This window comes from Papio anubis, chromosome 11 (genome assembly GCF_008728515.1).
Source record: "Papio anubis isolate 15944 chromosome 11, Panubis1.0, whole genome shotgun sequence".
Classification (NCBI taxonomy): domain Eukaryota; kingdom Metazoa; phylum Chordata; class Mammalia; order Primates; family Cercopithecidae; genus Papio; species Papio anubis.
This window is the reverse complement of record NC_044986.1, coordinates 65,271,850-65,288,187: the sequence shown is the minus strand read 5'-3', so window position 1 is coordinate 65,288,187 and position 16,338 is coordinate 65,271,850. Positions and strand designations below refer to the sequence as shown.

Below are 16,338 nucleotides of genomic sequence, written 5' to 3'. Positions count from 1 at the left end.
TACTGGGGAAGCTGAGGCAGGAGAATGGCGTGAACCCGGGAGGTGGAGCTTGCAGTGAGCGGAGATCGTGACACTACACCTCTAGCCTGGGCGGCAGAGCTGAGACTCCATCTCAAAAAAAAAAAAAAAAAAAAAAAAAAGGGCCAGGCGCAGTGGCTCACACCTGTAATCCCAGCACTTTGGGAGGGCAAGGTGGGCAGATCATGAGGTCAAGGGATTTAGACCATCCTGGCCAAAATGGTGAAACCTTGTCTCTACTAAAAAAAACAAAAATTAACTGGGTGTGGTGGTGTGCACCTGTAGTCCCAGTTACTCAGGAGGCTGAGGCAGGAGAATCGCTTGAACCCGGGGGTTGCAATGAGCTGAGATCACACAACTGCACTCCAGCCTGGCTGACAAGAGGGAAACAGGAAGGAAGGGAAGGAGGGAAAGAGGGAGGGAGAGAGGGAGGGAGAGAGGGAGGGAGAGAGGGAGGGAGGGAGAGAGGGAGAAAGAAAGGAAAGAACCACTGGGCACAGTGGCTCACACCTGTAATCCCAGTACTTTGGAAGGGTGGACTGCTTGAGGCCGGAGTTCCAGACCAGCCTGGCCAACATGGTGAAATCCCATCTCCACTAACAATACAAAAATGAGCGGGGTGTGGTGGCACACGCCTGTAATACCAGCTATTTGGGAGGCTAGGCAGGAGAATCGCTTGAACCTGGGAGGCGGAGGTTGCAATGAGCTGAGATCGCGCCACTGCACTCCAGCTGGCGAAAAACAAGACTCATCTCAAAAAAAAAAAAAAAAAAGAAAGAAAGAAATGGAAAAACTTTAAACTATAGGAGACAGAATCCAAAAATACTATGTAGCTGGCTGGATGGCCAAGGGTAAGGAATAAATTTAAGAGTGATACATAAATTTCTGGTTTAAGCAATGAGTAGATGTATTATTTAGCCCTAGGGAATGCTGGAGACAGAGTGGGTATAGGAGTGTAGAAAGTTAATTAATTTAGGTTTAGGAACATAAACGTTGGTGTGTCTGTAGCCAGTACGTCTAGTATTCTTGAGGCAGATCCCAGTGAGAAAAAGATTTGGGTATCATTAGGATATACTCAATGACTGGAGCCATAGGAGTGATTAGATCTATCTATACATATCTATACTTCTATATTCCCATACTAATTGACTCCTTGCTTTGAGAAAAGAAATTAAACAATTTTTTTTTTAAGTAAAATAGAGACAAAGTCTCACTATGTTGCCCGGGCTTGTTTTAAACTCCTGAGCTCAAGTGATCTTCCTGCCTTGGCCTCCCAAAGTGCTGGGATTACAGACATAAGCCATTGTGCCTGGCCCATCTAAATTTTTTTTTTTTTTTTTTTGACACAAACCCACTTTATTCAGCATTGAGCCAGCCCACACGCTGGGGAGGTCAAACTCACAGACATCGCACCAAAGGCCGGGGACTCGGAAGGGCTGAAAGGCTTCATCTGGAAACAGGCACTGCTCACAAGCCCAGCTATACCCAAATCTCAACATCTGCCTGCATCTATGTCCCCGACTTTGCAATCCTGTCCCCGGTGCTGAGTTTCTGTCGACTAATTTATCTACACACAAGGATGCTGCAGGCAACTGAGCTACTGCTACGAGCTTTGCAAAATTCAACTACTAAAGGAAATGGGAAGAGAGAAAGAGCCAGAGAGAACAGCAAGATGAGACACCATGGAGGACCTGGAAAGGCTAAATAGGGTTAGGCACCTGCCAGCCCCCTCACCCAGGGAAACGGAGAAAGAGTTCCTTCTGCGGAGGCAGGTAGAGCACAGGGAGGGCTCCTGGGAGACACAGAAGCAGGGTGGGGGCCAGAAAGAGGGAGGTTGACAGAGCGACACTGATAAGGCTGGGCGGCACTGATAAGGCAGAGCGACACTGATAAGGCCCACCTCAAGAGGAGGGCCGCCTCCTAGGAGGCATCAAGGTGCAATCGTCTTCCTTTCTCTCTTCCCTGAAGACCTGAGTTCCAGCCTTCACAGAGCCTCATGTGCGTTCTTCTTTCTGGATGCTAACCCCAAATTCGACACTCAATGGTGCACCTCAGGTACCTGCCAAGGATCTGTGGGCCCGCATGGAAGGTGCAGGGTCTGGGTCCCTGGATGACAAGGTGAGGGGCAGATGGGTGACCAAGGAAGGGCATGGCCCAGAGCTGCCGGGACTCATGGAGGATGGGCTGTGGCCAGGACTTCAGGAAGGGTCGGGCACAGGTCGGAAGGGTCCTCAGGTCCAGCCTTTACCAGGAGGTGTTTGCAGCCCCCAAAACACTCACACCTCAGGGTGAAGGATAAAGGCACACTGTTGAAACACACAACTATATAGATGGACCCAAGGCCGGGTGCCTTCCACACTTCCCTGACAGCCACATGCTGACACTTCCTAGGGAGATGAGGATCCATCCTCCTGCCTCCAGCTCTGGGACTGCCGTGGGTTGGCGCCATCACTGCAGCAGCATGCTGAGGCCCAGGTTCCGGTGCTTCGTCTCCAGCTCCGACACCGCCTGCAGCAGTGACCTGAGCAGTGACCTGAGTGAGAAGGAGGGGCTTCTCAGCCTCCTGCAGGAAGTGCTCCTCCTCCTCCACAAAGAAGGCCCTCAGCTTCTTCTTGTTGGTCAGTGCCTTCTTCCTACGGTCCATCACCTGTCCCTTCCACACTACAGCTGCTGACTCCGCCTGGCCATGCAGATCCCAGGCGTCATTCAAGTCCTTTCTCATGATTTCCACAGACCCCTTGTTCTCCTTGCCACGCAGCACCTTCCTCCAGCGCGGCTCCCACTCGGGTGGCTAGGGGCCCACAGCCACGCGGCAGGCGGCACAGAGCGGGCCGGCGTCAGCGCGGCTGCAGCTCGGCCTCACTGGCCCGGCATCGCGCGCGGGCGCCGCGGCCGCCTCCTCTAGCGCCAGAAGGCGGCGGCTGAGCGGGAGCCGGCCGGGCTCCACGGCGCGCTGCCAGCAGTCGTCGGCGCACTCTGGGCACGCGAAGGGCCCATCCTCCTCAGCCCAGAAGCGCACCACGCACGCCCAACAGAAGCGGTGGCCGCAGTCGGCGCCCACCGGCTCCTGGTGCGCGCGCTGACACAGGGCCACAAGCGGCCTCAGCAGGGCCCGCAGGGAGCGCCAGGGCTGCGGGCGGCGGGGTCGGCAAGGGTGCCGGAGCGCCTGGGGAGGGCCGGAGACCAAGGCGACCGGACGGAGACCAGCACCAGGACGACGACGCCGACGCCAACGCCAACGCTGGGGACACTCATCTAAATCTTAAAATGGTAAAAAAAAAAAAAAAAAAAAAAGTGATTTTTAATACCACCTTTTTAATTTTATTTATTTTGGAGACACGGTCTCACTCTGTCGCCCAGGGTGGAGTGCAGTGGCATGATCATTGCTCACTGTAGCCTCGACCTCCCGGACGCAAGAAATGCTTCCCACCTCAGCCTCCTCAGTAGCTTGGACCACAGGTGTGTCCCACCACACCTAGGCAATTTTTTAATTTGTTGTAGAGACAGATTCTCGCTATGCTTCCCAGGCTGCTTTTGAATGCCTGGCCTCAATAAATTTTCCTGTCTTGGCTTCCCAAGACAGGAAACATCCTTTTATTATTCATTTATATTTAAGAGATGGGATCTTGCTCTGTTGCCCAAACTACAGTGCAATGGCAAAATCATAGCTCATTACAACCTCAAAATACTGGGCTAAGAGATCCTCCCACCTCAGCCTTCTAAGTAGCTAGAATTACAGGCATGAACCATGGCGGCCGGCTCAAAAGTATCCCTTTAAATAGGAAGCTTAATTAATACAATTTCCATAATACATTTTAAAATGTTTAATTCATGCCTAAGACTCCCTTTAAAAATATATCTACTATATAAATGAAATGCCCACGCTAGTCTCAAATTCCTGGGCTCAAGTGATCTTTCTGCCCTGGCCTCCCAAAGTGCTGGGATAACAGGCATGGGCCACCACACCTGGCTAATACTTTTTTTTTTTTTTAATTTACTTTTTCTTCACCAAAAGCAGGTACTTGAAATACCACTTCTTAAAAGCAGGACAATATATATATGTAAGTATTGTGTGCATATGTACATAGGTACAAAATTATGCTAGTAAGTAGCACAACTGAGATTTAAACCCCAATCTGACTCCCAAGTTTGTGCTATTAATCACTATTTTTTTCCTCCATGAAAAATATGTAGAGTAAGAATCAGATCTGTAAGGAATACTAATATTTAAAGTACAGACAAGAATACAAAAAGACCTCAGCAGAAACTGGGAAAGGTTAGCCAAATAAGAAAATAAATTTGCGTGGTTATCATATAACGCAAGTTAAGAAAAATATTTCCAGAGAAGAAATATCTAATTTTTGGAAAAAAGTTATAAACAAATACACTTTAAATAAGTTGGACTGTTTTTCATAGTGAATTTTTCAATTGCAACACAGGATTTTTTCTCATGCCTGTAATCCCAGCACTTTGGGAGGCTGAGGTGGGAGGACTGCTTGAGGCAAAGAGTTTGAGACCAGCCTCGGTAACACAAGGAGATCCTATCTCTACAAAAAATAAAAAATTAGCCAGGTGTGGTGGCGCGTGCCTGTAGTCCCAAGCTGTGGTTGGGAGGCTGAGGTGGGAGAACAACTTGAGCCTGGGAGATTGAGGCTGCAGTGAGCCGTAATCACACTATTGCACTTCAGCCTGGGTGACAGAGTAAGATCCTGTCTCAAAAAAAAAAGAACACAGGGTTTTTTTTTTTACTTGATAATTTGTCCTAAGAGGAACATACTACATTCATGGTATCAGTGATGGTTTTCAGTCTCCAACTTTTGAATATTTTTTTTCCAAACGTGTGTGTGTGTGTGTTTGTGTGTGTTTCTCTCTTTGTGAGAGACAGAGACTGTTTAATGATTCATTCATTCATTCATTTAGAGAGGGGGTTCTTGCTGTGTTGCCTGTGGCTTAATCGATCCTCCGGCTGCAACCTCCTGAGTAGCTGGGATTACAGGTGCACCACCAAAACCAGCTTTTTAGAATTTAGAAGGCATTTGTTTCCGGGGGAAGCCAAGTAAAACTTGACTTTTTACAAGTAAATGACAATTTAAAAATTAAAAAAAGAAACTATTCAGGTTCTCTGGTTAATCCATAAAAAACCATATAACTCATAATGAGATACTACTAGTACTTTCTACCTAAATAGCAGTCACCCAGCAGAACGGAGAATTCCATTCTCCAAATCACAGAAACAGATTACTATTATTATTATTATTACTACTATTATTATTTTTGAGACAGAGTCTTGCTTTGTTGCCCAGGTAGGCTGGAGTGCAGTGGAGTGATCTTTGATCACTGCAAGCTCTGCCTCCCAGGTTCACACCATTCTCTTGCCTCAGCCTCCTGAGTACCTGGGACTACAGATGCCCGCCACTATGCCTGGCTAATGTTTTGTATTTTTTGGTACAGACGGGGTTTCACTGTATTAGCCAGGATGCTCTCGATCTCCTGAGCTGGTGATCCGCCCGCCTCGGCCTCCCAGAGTGCTAGGATTACAGGCATGAGCCACCGCCCCCAGCCTGATTATTGTCCACTGAAAGGGGAATTCTCCTCTAGCCTTTGTAGCAAGGCAATTTCTTCCAAGATTAAAAAATAGCTTCTGCAAGACAACTGCTACTGAATGTTTTAAAGCAACAAAAAGAAAGGTAAATCAATTATCTCTACCGCTCTTTCACTATTTAGCATCTATCTGTTTATAGAGAACTTTATTTTATTTTATTTTATTTATTTTTTTTGAGACGGAGTCTTGCTCTGTCTCCCAGGCGGGAGTTCAGTGGCACGATCTTGGCTTACTGCAACCTCCGCCTCCCGGGTTCACGCCATTCTCCTGCCTCAGCCTCCCAGGTAGCTGGGACTACAGGTGCCCACCACCACGCCTGGCTAATTTTTGTATTTTTTAGTAGAGACGGGGTTTCACCGTGTTAGCCAGGATGGTCTTGATCTCCTGACCTCATGATCTGCCCGCCTCGGCCTCTCAAAGTGCTGGGATTACAGGTGTGAGCCACCGCCCTCAGCCTTTATTTTTTTAAGAGATAGGTTCGCTGGGAGCGGTGGCTCACACCTATAATCCCAGCCCTTTGGGAGGCTGAGGCGGGCGGATCACGAGGTCAGGAGATCGAGACCATCCTGGCTAACACGGTGAAACCCCGTCTCTACTAAAAATACAAAAAATTACCCGGGCGTGGTGGTGGGCGCCTGTAGTCCCAGCTACACAGGAAGCTGAGGCAGGAGAATGGCGTGAACCTGGGAGGCGGAGCTTGCAGTGAGCAGAGAAGGCGCCACTGCACTACAGCCTGGGCGACAGTGAAACTGTCTCAAAAAAAAAAAAAGGCAGGGTCTCACTTTGCACCCAGGCTGGAATGCAGTGTCATGTTCATAGCTCACTGCAACCTCTAACTCCTGGGCTCGAGCAATCCTCTTGCCTCAGCCTCCCAAGTAGACAGGAATACAGGAACATGCCACCACACCTGGCTAATTTTTTTTTTTTTGGAGACAGAGTCTTGCTCTGTTGCCCAGGATGGAGTACAATGGCGCCATCTTGGCTCACCGCAACCTCCATCTCCCAGGTTCAAGTGATTCTTGTGCCTCAGCCTCCCAAATAGCTGGGACTACAGGTGTGCACCACCACACCTGGCTAATTTTTTGTATTTTAGTGGACACCAGGTTTCACCACGTTGCACAGGGTGGTCTTGAACTCCTGAGCTCAGGCAATTCACCTGCCTTGGCCTCCCAAAATGCTAGGATTACAGGTGTGAGTCATTGCAGCCGGCCCTGGCTAATTTTTAACTTTTTATAGAGACGGTGTCTCATTATGCTGCCTCAAGTGATCCTCCCACATCAGCCTCCCAAAATGCTAGAATTATAGGCATGCCTGGCCTATACTGGACATTTAAACATCAAAGCTAATGCTATACAATTATTAAAATGTCACTGGGGAACACAGTAACTTTGAGTCTCTAGTTCCCACATAACAAATATCAACTACGATAACAAAACTAAAAATCCACAGACAACACATGTAACAAATAAGTGACAAAATGGTCTCATGATTTCTAAAACATGAGCAGAGGCCGGGCGCAGTGGGTCACGCCCGTAATCCCAGCACTGTGGGAGGGTGGATCACCTGAGGTTAAGAGTTCGAGACCAGCCTGACGAACATGGAGAAACCCTGTCTTTACTAAAAATACAAAAAAAAATTAGTTGGGCATGGTGGTGGTGCATGCCTGTCATCCCAGCTACTTGGAAGACTGAGGCAGGAGAATCACTTGAACCCAGGAGGCAGAGGTTGTGGTGAGCCAAGATCCTGCCATTGCACTCTAGTCTGGGCAACAAGAGCAAAACTCCTTCTCAAAAAAAAAAAAAAACAAACAAAAAAAGAAAACATGAGCAGGGAAGGATAAATTCTTTTTTTTTTTTTTTTTTGAGACGGAGTCTTGCTCTGTGGCCCAGGCTGGGGTGCAGTGGCCGGATCTCAGCTCACTGCAAGCTCCGCCTCCCGGGTTTACGCCATTCTCCTGCCTCAGCCTCCCGAGTAGCTGGGACTACAGGCGCCCGCCACCTTGCCTGGCTAGTTTTTTGTATTTTTTAGTAGAGACAGGGTTTCACCGTGTTAGCCAGGATGGTCTCGATCTCCTGACCTCGTGATCCGCCTGTCTCGGCCTCCCAAAGTGCTGGGATTACAGGCTTGAGCCACCGCGCCCGGCCGGAAGGATAAATTCTTGTATCTACGTGGGGGAATTTGCTAGTCCTAAGAACAGGCGATTCAGGGACCTAGTGTTTCAGGTCTGCCATCTTGAAAGCTTAATGAAAAGCTACCTGGAAGGCGTATTCTCAAACAAATTGTTGACAACAGCAGCTGAACCTGGGAGGATTTTTATATACTTGAGGGTGATTGTGAGGAGCCAGAGTTAAGGTCTGCGGGGACTGGAGCAAGCTGGGCCCTATATAAACTTTCTAAACTAACAGCCAATGCTCACTTTCTGGGACAAAGCCCCATACTGAGGAGAAACTGCTGGACAGAGGATCTAAACTAAGGATGCCAAGAATAACAGGATCAAAGGGAAAAAAAATACAGAGAAAAGTGAGGAAAGACACAGCTAGAGCTCAGAAAGTAGACCTTGTTTTAAAAACAGCTTTACTCAGATATAATTTACAGACTATACTTGTAAGCACTAACAAAAATAACAGAAGCAGCAGCTCTAGAGCTGTGATGCCAGAAGTATTCTCACCAATGCCTTCCCATCTACAGTTCAAAAAGTTTAACTTAATCTAAAAATGAGCAACAGAAAAGATCACACTCAAATCTTACAGAAAGTAATTAGGAAGGAAAAAAAGAGGAAACAGAATAAGCTGGGAGCAGTGGCACATGCCTGTAATCCCAGTTACTCAGGAGGCTGATGAGAGAGGATCCCTTAAGGCCAGGAGTTAGAGGCTGCAGTGTGCAATTACCGTGTCTGTGAATAGCCAAGGCACTCCAACACTGGCAACATAGCGGGACCCTGTCTCTTAAAAAAAAAAAATTTTGGCAGACACGGTGGTTCACGCCTGTAATGCCAGCACTTTGGGAGGCCAAGGCGGGTGGATCATTTGAGGTCAAGAGTTCTAGACCAGCCTGGCCAACATGGTGAAACCCCATCTCTACTAAAAATACAAAAATTAGCTGGGCGTGGTGCCGGTGCCTGTAATCCCAGCTACTCTGGAGGCTGAGGCAGGAGAATTGCTTGAACCTGGGAGGCAGAGGTCGCAGTGAGCTGACATCACACTACTGCACTCCAGCATGGGCCACAGAGATTGACTCCGTCTCACAAAAAAAAAAAAAAAAAAAAGCAGACTATCTCCACCAATAAAGTGATCTAGAAAAGCTCATCCACGAAACAAATAAAAGCATATCATTTTGAATGAACTCAAACAAACATATATGGCCGGGCACGGTGGCTCATGCCTATAATCCCAGTCCTTAGGGAAGCTGAGGCAGACGGATCACTTGAGGTCAGCAGTTCGAGACCAACCTGGCCAACATGGTGAAACCCCATCTCTACTAAATATACAAAAATTAGCCAGGTATGGTGGTGCATACCTGTAATCCCAGCTACTCTGGAGGCTGAGGCATAAGAATCACTTGAACCTAAGAGGAGGAGGCTGCAGTGAGCCGAGATCTTGCCAGTGCACTCCAGCCTGGGTGATAGAGTGAAACAGTGTCTCAAAAAAAAAAAAAAGAAAGAAAGAAAATAAAATATACATATATATCATATATTGGCTGGGCACAGTGGCTCTCGCCTGTAATCCCAGCACTTTGGGAGGCAGAGGCAAGTGGATCGCTTGAGCTCAGGATTGAGAGCAGCCTGGGCAACTTAGAGAGATCCCATCTCAACAAAAATAAAAACTTAGCCAGGCATGGTAGCACGTACCTGTGGTCTCAGGTACTCAGGAGGCTGAGGTGGAAGGATCACTTGAACCTGGGAGGTGAAGGCTGCAGTGAGCCAAGATCATGCCACTGCACTCCAGCCTGGGTGACAGAGACACCATCTCAGAAAAAATTATATATATAAAATATATATATTAAATATATAAATAATACAAAAAAGTTTTTAAAATTATTTATAATATAAAAAAAACAAAAACCATATTTTTTTTTTTTTTTTTTTTTTTTTTTTTAGAGAAAGGGTCATACTCAGCTGGGTGCGGTGGCTCACACCTGTAATCCCAGCACTTTGGGAGGCCGAGGCGGTTGGATCACGAGGTCAGGAGTTTGAGACCAGCCTGACCAATATGGTGAAACCCTGTTTCTACTAAAAATACAAAAAATAGCAGGGTGTAGTGGCACACGCCTGTATCCCAGCTACTCAGGAGGCTGAGGCAGGAGAATCGCTTGAACCCAGGAGGCAAAGGTTGCAGTGAGCCGAGATTGTACCACTACACTCAAGCCTGGGCAATAGAGGGAGACTCTCAAAAAAAAAAAAAGTCCTGGGTGACTCTATCTGTCACCCAGGATAGAGTACAGCGTCATGATCATAGCTCATTGTAACCTCTAGCTCCTGGACTCATGAAGTTCTCCCACCTCAGCCTCCCAAGTAGCTGGGACTACAGGCACACACCACCACCTCTGGCTAATTTTCAGTGCGGCAGGGCAGGAGTCTTGCTCATTGCTTGAGGCGTGAGGCTCTGGAAACCAACTCGGCTCTCTACGACCAGCCTCCTAGAGTCAGGGTTTGGGAGAGCCACCATACTGAAAGAAAGGTAGAAATAGCATGGTGAAGAGCCAAAATCAATTCGAAAGAAAAACAGTTGAGATAAAATAACAAAGCAAGAAATTAAAACCAAAGAGAGACCGCTTTGCAGGTAGAAGCTATCACAGAAGGGCCGAGGCTGGTGAACAAACCCTCGTCCCAGCACTTTGGGGGAGGCGAGTGGGTGGATCCATAGAGGTCAGAGTCCGGGACCATCCCCTGGCTAGCACATGGTGAAACCCGTCCTAAAAAGATAAAACTAGCTTGGTGAGGTGGGCAGGCCGATCCCAGCTACTCGGGGAGGCTGAGGAGCAGAAGAATGGTAAACCGGGGGGCTGAGGCCTGATGGCTTCAATCAGCCATTACCCACTCATGGGGCGTTGAAGCCCGAGACTCAAATCAAAAGAAACTATACAGAGAAAGAGTAAAATAGTAAGCACTATAGATTTCTCTAAATGGGAAGAGAATTACAGAACATGTAGAAATGATGCAATACCTGATCCAACTACAGACTCCTTATGGACCTTGTGAATAGCCACTGCACTCCCATGTGGGCAACACAGCACGATCCTGTCTCTTAAAAAAAAAAAAAAAAGAGAGAAATTTTGAAAACTGAATAAGGAAAAAGATGAAAAAGATTTGATGTGACAAAGGAGATTCGAAAAAGAGAGCCAACATATGCACAACAAGAGTCCTTGAAGAAAACCAAAGCAACTGGAAAACCAAACGCTAAAAATTGTAATTCAAGAAAATTTTGATAAAACTTTAAAAAAATACATATGAACTACAAATTGAAAGCGCACACTGAGTACCCAGAAAAACTGACAAAAAACACCACCAAAATATATTCTAGTAAAACTACTGATTTTTAAAGGAAATCACTTAGAAAAAAGATTTTAAGAAAATCACATATAAGGAAAAAAGATTAGACTGGCATCTCACTTTTTATAGCGATGCTTTGTTCCAAAAACAGTAAAGTAACATACCTAAGACAATGAAGAAAAGAAAATGTGAACCAAGAATTTTATATACAGCCAAAATAATTTTCAGGTATAAAGTCACATATAAGATATTATCAATAGGCAGTACTGTTTCCATAAGCCCTTTCTCAGGAATCTACCCAATAACAAGTCACAAACAACAAAAATGACTGGAGACACTGACATAAGGACTGACGGCACTGATTATTGGTGGATGTTAGCATCACAAAAAGAACTAGACATACATATCTCCTGCCAGAAGTACACCACCTATGAAGTAGTTCTGCCCTAAACAAACAAACAAACCTGAATATTCAGAAAATATAGAAGACAGAGGAACATGTTAAATTACATCATGGGGAAGCAATACTCTAGATTTATGACAATGTAGTTTCTTAAACAAAAAAAGCTATAAAAAATACACAAAGGAGTAATCCATATATTAAAAGCAACTTAATAATCACACAATGTAAAAATCTTATTTGGACCCAGATTCAAGAAAACAAACAATAAAAGAAAATAAATATTTCTAAGACAATTGATAATGTAAAATTAATATTTTGAAATATTAATTTTTTAGAAGTGATAACAGTATTGTTGGGTTTTTTTAAAAAAGCCTTTTCTTTTAGAGATACATATCCAAACATTTATGGATATAATAATATGGTACCTAGGGTTTGCATCAAAATAATTCTGAAAGAAGTGGTAGGTTAGCATATAGATAAAATAATTATTGAAGCTGGAGGATGAATACATAGGGGTTCCTTTCCTTACGTGATTCTATCAACTTTTGTACATGTTTGACATTTTCTATAAAAGGTTATTTCTTTTTTTTTTTTTTTTTTTTTGAGACAGAGTCTCACTCTGTCATCCAGGCTGGAGTGTAGTGGCATGATCTTAGCTCACCACAACCTCCAACCTGGATTCAAGCGATTCTCCTGCCTCAGCCCCCTGAGCAGCTGGGATTACAGGCACCCACCACCACACCGGCTAATTTTTATATTTTTAGTAAAGATGGGGTTTCACCATGCTGACCAGGCTGGTCTTGAATTCCTGACCTCAGGCGATCCACCTGCCTTGGTCTTCCAAAGTGCTGGATTACAGCCGTGAGCCACCGCACCCAGCCAAAAGATATTTTTTGAGAAAGAAAAAGACACATGGATTTAGTATTCTGATTTAGTAATTTAATAAAAATTTGCAGTTTTATAACACAACTCTAAAATATTACCCTCTCTTACCCACAGAAATTCATTTTGTTTCAACTTTTATATTTTCCAGATCACATTTTCAGTCTTAAAAAAAAAATGATAAAATCTGATCAAGGTCGGGTGTGATGGCTCACACCTGTAATCCCAGCACTCTGGCAGGCCACAAGGCAGGGGCGGGGTCGGGGGGAATTGCTTGAGCCCAGGAGTTCAAGACCAGCCTGGGCTACATGGTGAAATCTCATCTCTACAAAATACGCAAAAAATTAGCTGGGCATTGTAGCACGCGCCTGTAGTCCCAGCTACTCAAGAGGCTGGGGTGGGAGAATCACCTGAGCCCAGGAAGTCAAGAATGCAGTGAGCTATGACTGTCCCACTGCACTCCAGCCTGGGCATAACAGGGAGACCCTGTCTCAAGACAAACAAACAAAACTGATAAAATCTATCCTGACTTAATTACAGGTGTGAGCCACCACACCCAGCCTTACAACTGAATTTTGAGAATGACTATGAAATCTGGTCCACAAAGGACAATATAATTTTCGTTCAGTAATTCATCCCCATAATTTCAATTAGAGAAAGCATGAAAAAAAGACTTACCTGTTTTATGTGTGGATTCATGGCCATTTCAGTTACATTCTTTTTGGTCTCACAGAAAATAATAGCCCTCCCTTCAGACCCACTGTAGACTTGAAGGACATCTCCAATAACTGCTGGCCTCTGAGACCAATGACACTGGATGGCCAAATGCTTTGAAGAAAGAAAATATCACAGTATTTGTTTCATTAAAATTATTTTAAAATATTTCTCTTGTGTAGTTTTTCTATCCGGTCAAGAATTAGCCTCTCTGGGAGACTATAAGACGAAGGAGCCTCTCCTCAACAGCACTTAAAAACAAAAATATGAGAATAAATGGCCATCAATAAACTTGTTGAAGAATAAACAAACTGCAATATATTCAAACAGAATACCATTTCAGCAATTAAAAAAAGGAAACCAACTATTGATATGCATTTGGAACAAATATGAACCTTGTAAAAAATGCCAAAACCAAAGTCTTTTGAGGCAGAACGCTGTCACCAGGCTGGAGTGCGTGAAGTGGCGATCTCGACTCACTGCAAGCTCGCTTACTCAGGTTCATGTTTCTCCTGCCTCAAACCTCCGAGTATGGCTGGGACTACAGAGCGCACCGCGCCGACCGAATTTTTTTGTATTTTTGGCAGAAACGGGGTTTCGTGTTAGCCAGGATGGTCTCGATCTCTCCTGACCTGTGGTCACCGCTGAGCCTCCCCAAAGTTCTGGGATTACAGGCTTGAGCCTGGCGGCGACTTTCAGCCAGAAGTCTTAACAGAAAATGAGCATTACATAAATTCCATTTATATGAAGTTCTACACAAGGCAGGCAAAATCAATCAATTCTTGGAAGAAAAAAATCAATGCTGCTGTACCTTTTTTATGATTTAAAGGCTACAAGAATAAACACTGTTGGCCAGGCATGGTGGCTCATGCCTGTAATTCCAGCACTTCGGGAGGCCAAAGTGGTACGATCACTTAAGCCCAGGAGTTCAAGACTAGCCTGGGCAACACAGTGAGACCCCGTCTCTACAAAACACAAACAAACAAAAAATACGGCCGGGCACGGTGGCTCAAGCCTGTAATCCCAGCACTCTGAGAGGCCGAGATGGGTGGATCACGAGGTCAGGAGATCGAGACCATCCTGGCTAACACGGTTTACGGTGAAACCCCGTCTCTACTAAAAAAAATACAAAAAACTAGGCGGGCGCCTGTAGTCCCAGCTACTCAGGAGGCTGAGGCAGCGTAAACCTGGGAGGCGGAGCTTGCAGTGAGCTGAGATCCGGCCACTGCACTCCAGCCCGGGCGACAGAGCGAGTCTCCGTCTCAAAACAAACAAACAAACAAACAAACAAAAAATACACTATCACTGTAGAAACTATTGAAACCGGTAAGGCCCAGTGGTTTATGTCTGTAATCCCAGCACTTCAGGAGGCCAAGGATCAAGCAATCCTCCCATCTCAGCATTCCAAAGTGCTAGGATTACAGGCATGAGCCACTGGGGCTAGCCACCAGACCAGTATTCTAATAATGTTCCATTTCTTTTAGCTGGTATTCCAATCCATTTCGAAATCTCTGGTTATCTTTCATAGTTTAAGGGCCGTAAAACATAAGGATGGACAAAGATTTGGTCATTTTCCTCAAGAACTTTTCGGAAATATGTGGCATAATATAGGAAAAATGAACTAATTTTACATAGAAATGCATAATAAATGTCAATCAAATGATAAAGATAGCCACCGAAACTAGGTAACTGTACACTAGGGTTGTTAGGAAAGACATAAACTAGGCCTTGACGGGTGGACAGGATTTGGATGCAAAAGACAAGAATTTCAAAAGAAGCCTTTTTAAAAAATACCTGCTTGGTTTTCTGCTTACACTCTAGGTACCTTCAGTAGTCAAATTCACAGAGCGAAAGTAGAATGGTGGTTGCCGGGAGTGGAAGGAGAGAGGAATGAGAAGTGAGTGTTTAATGGGCACAGAGTTTCAGTCTGGGACAATGAAAAGTTCTGGAGATGGATGGCGGTGACAGCTGCAAAACGATGTAAATATACTTAATGTCACAGAGCTATATACTTAAAAATGGTTAAAATGATAAATGTTATGTATACTTTAGCACAATAAAAGAAAAGTGTTAGCTGGAATGGCAAGTTTACCTTAGTGATAAGGTCAGAGAGGTAGATTCTGCTTTCTAAGGCTATACAAAATAAGTCTCATTCTTTGAATGTCAGCCCCCGAATACTGCCACCTTAGCCTCTTCAGCTGATTTCTTTTTTCCAGGTCAAGTGTCTCCAGTAATAATTTTACCTGGGCATTTTTCAGCACCTTGTGATCCTCTGAGTGTTTCAGGATGTTTTTTTCTTTTCCTTTTTTTTTTTTTTTTTGGAGGGCATGCGGGTGGGAGGAGGAAAGACTACAACTCCTCTATAGGCTCCTTGAGAGCAGGGACTATTTCTTTACTTATTTAGTTTAACCTCCTTGGTGCTCAGCAAAGAGTATGGTACAAATTAGGTTCAATAAACACCTGCGGATTGAATGAAAATACTGACCGTAAAAGCTATTAATAATGCAACCCACACGATCTCCATCACTGACAAATCCTGGCAAGGCTCACTGTCACACTTTTCCTTAAGCCTCTATAGTTATTGACGTTTGTAAACCTAAGATCGCTTTCCCCAGGATTCTTGCACAGGGGACAGGGTGACAGAAGCAACACATATTCAAAGCAATCATTTTTTCTTAATCATCTTCTAAGAGGGCCAGTGAGAACGAAATGACAGGCGTCACTGCTTAAGGAGAGAAAGAACAGATTCCACGGTGATGCGAGCTTGAGTCTGCCCATCTCTGAGATTCAGGCGCCAATGGGAAGGGCTTAGGGGCCACGCCGGGGGGAGGCCCAAAGCCCAGGGCCATCTTTCTCCAGGTCGGGAGTGTGGAGGTGGAAACGGTCCCTGAGCGACCTCAGAGAGCCGAGGGTGGCGCGAAGGGAGGCCCTCGGATGCTCCGGCCCGGTTCTGACAGGCCATCATCCGGGACAGACAGTTCCCCTCCCCGCCCAAGCCGGCGCAGCCCAAAAGGAGGCGCGGCCCATGCTCAGCGCAACTTCTGCCTCTCCTTCTGGCTCTCGGGCTCCTCCAAGGGTGCTTCCAGCTCCATAATGTCCCCCCAGAGGAGTTTCCCAGGCATTACTGGCCACCACCGCCTCCCTCCGGGCACAGTGGCCACAACCACCTAAGGGCAGCGACAGCGCGAAAGGAAGCGGGGGCAGCACGGCCGCCCGGCCTTGGACGTGCGC

The 16,338-nt window shown here is 45.7% G+C and overlaps 1 pseudogene across 1 annotated transcript; it reads right to left on the bottom strand.

Moving 5' to 3' along the window:
- Window positions 1–1,341: 1,341 nt before the first annotated feature.
- Window positions 1,342–3,269, bottom strand: LOC101009448 (annotated as a pseudogene). Its single transcript, XR_004176843.1, has one exon. The product of XR_004176843.1 is annotated as an E3 ubiquitin-protein ligase RNF187 pseudogene (transcript).
- Window positions 3,270–16,338: the final 13,069 nt, after the last annotated feature.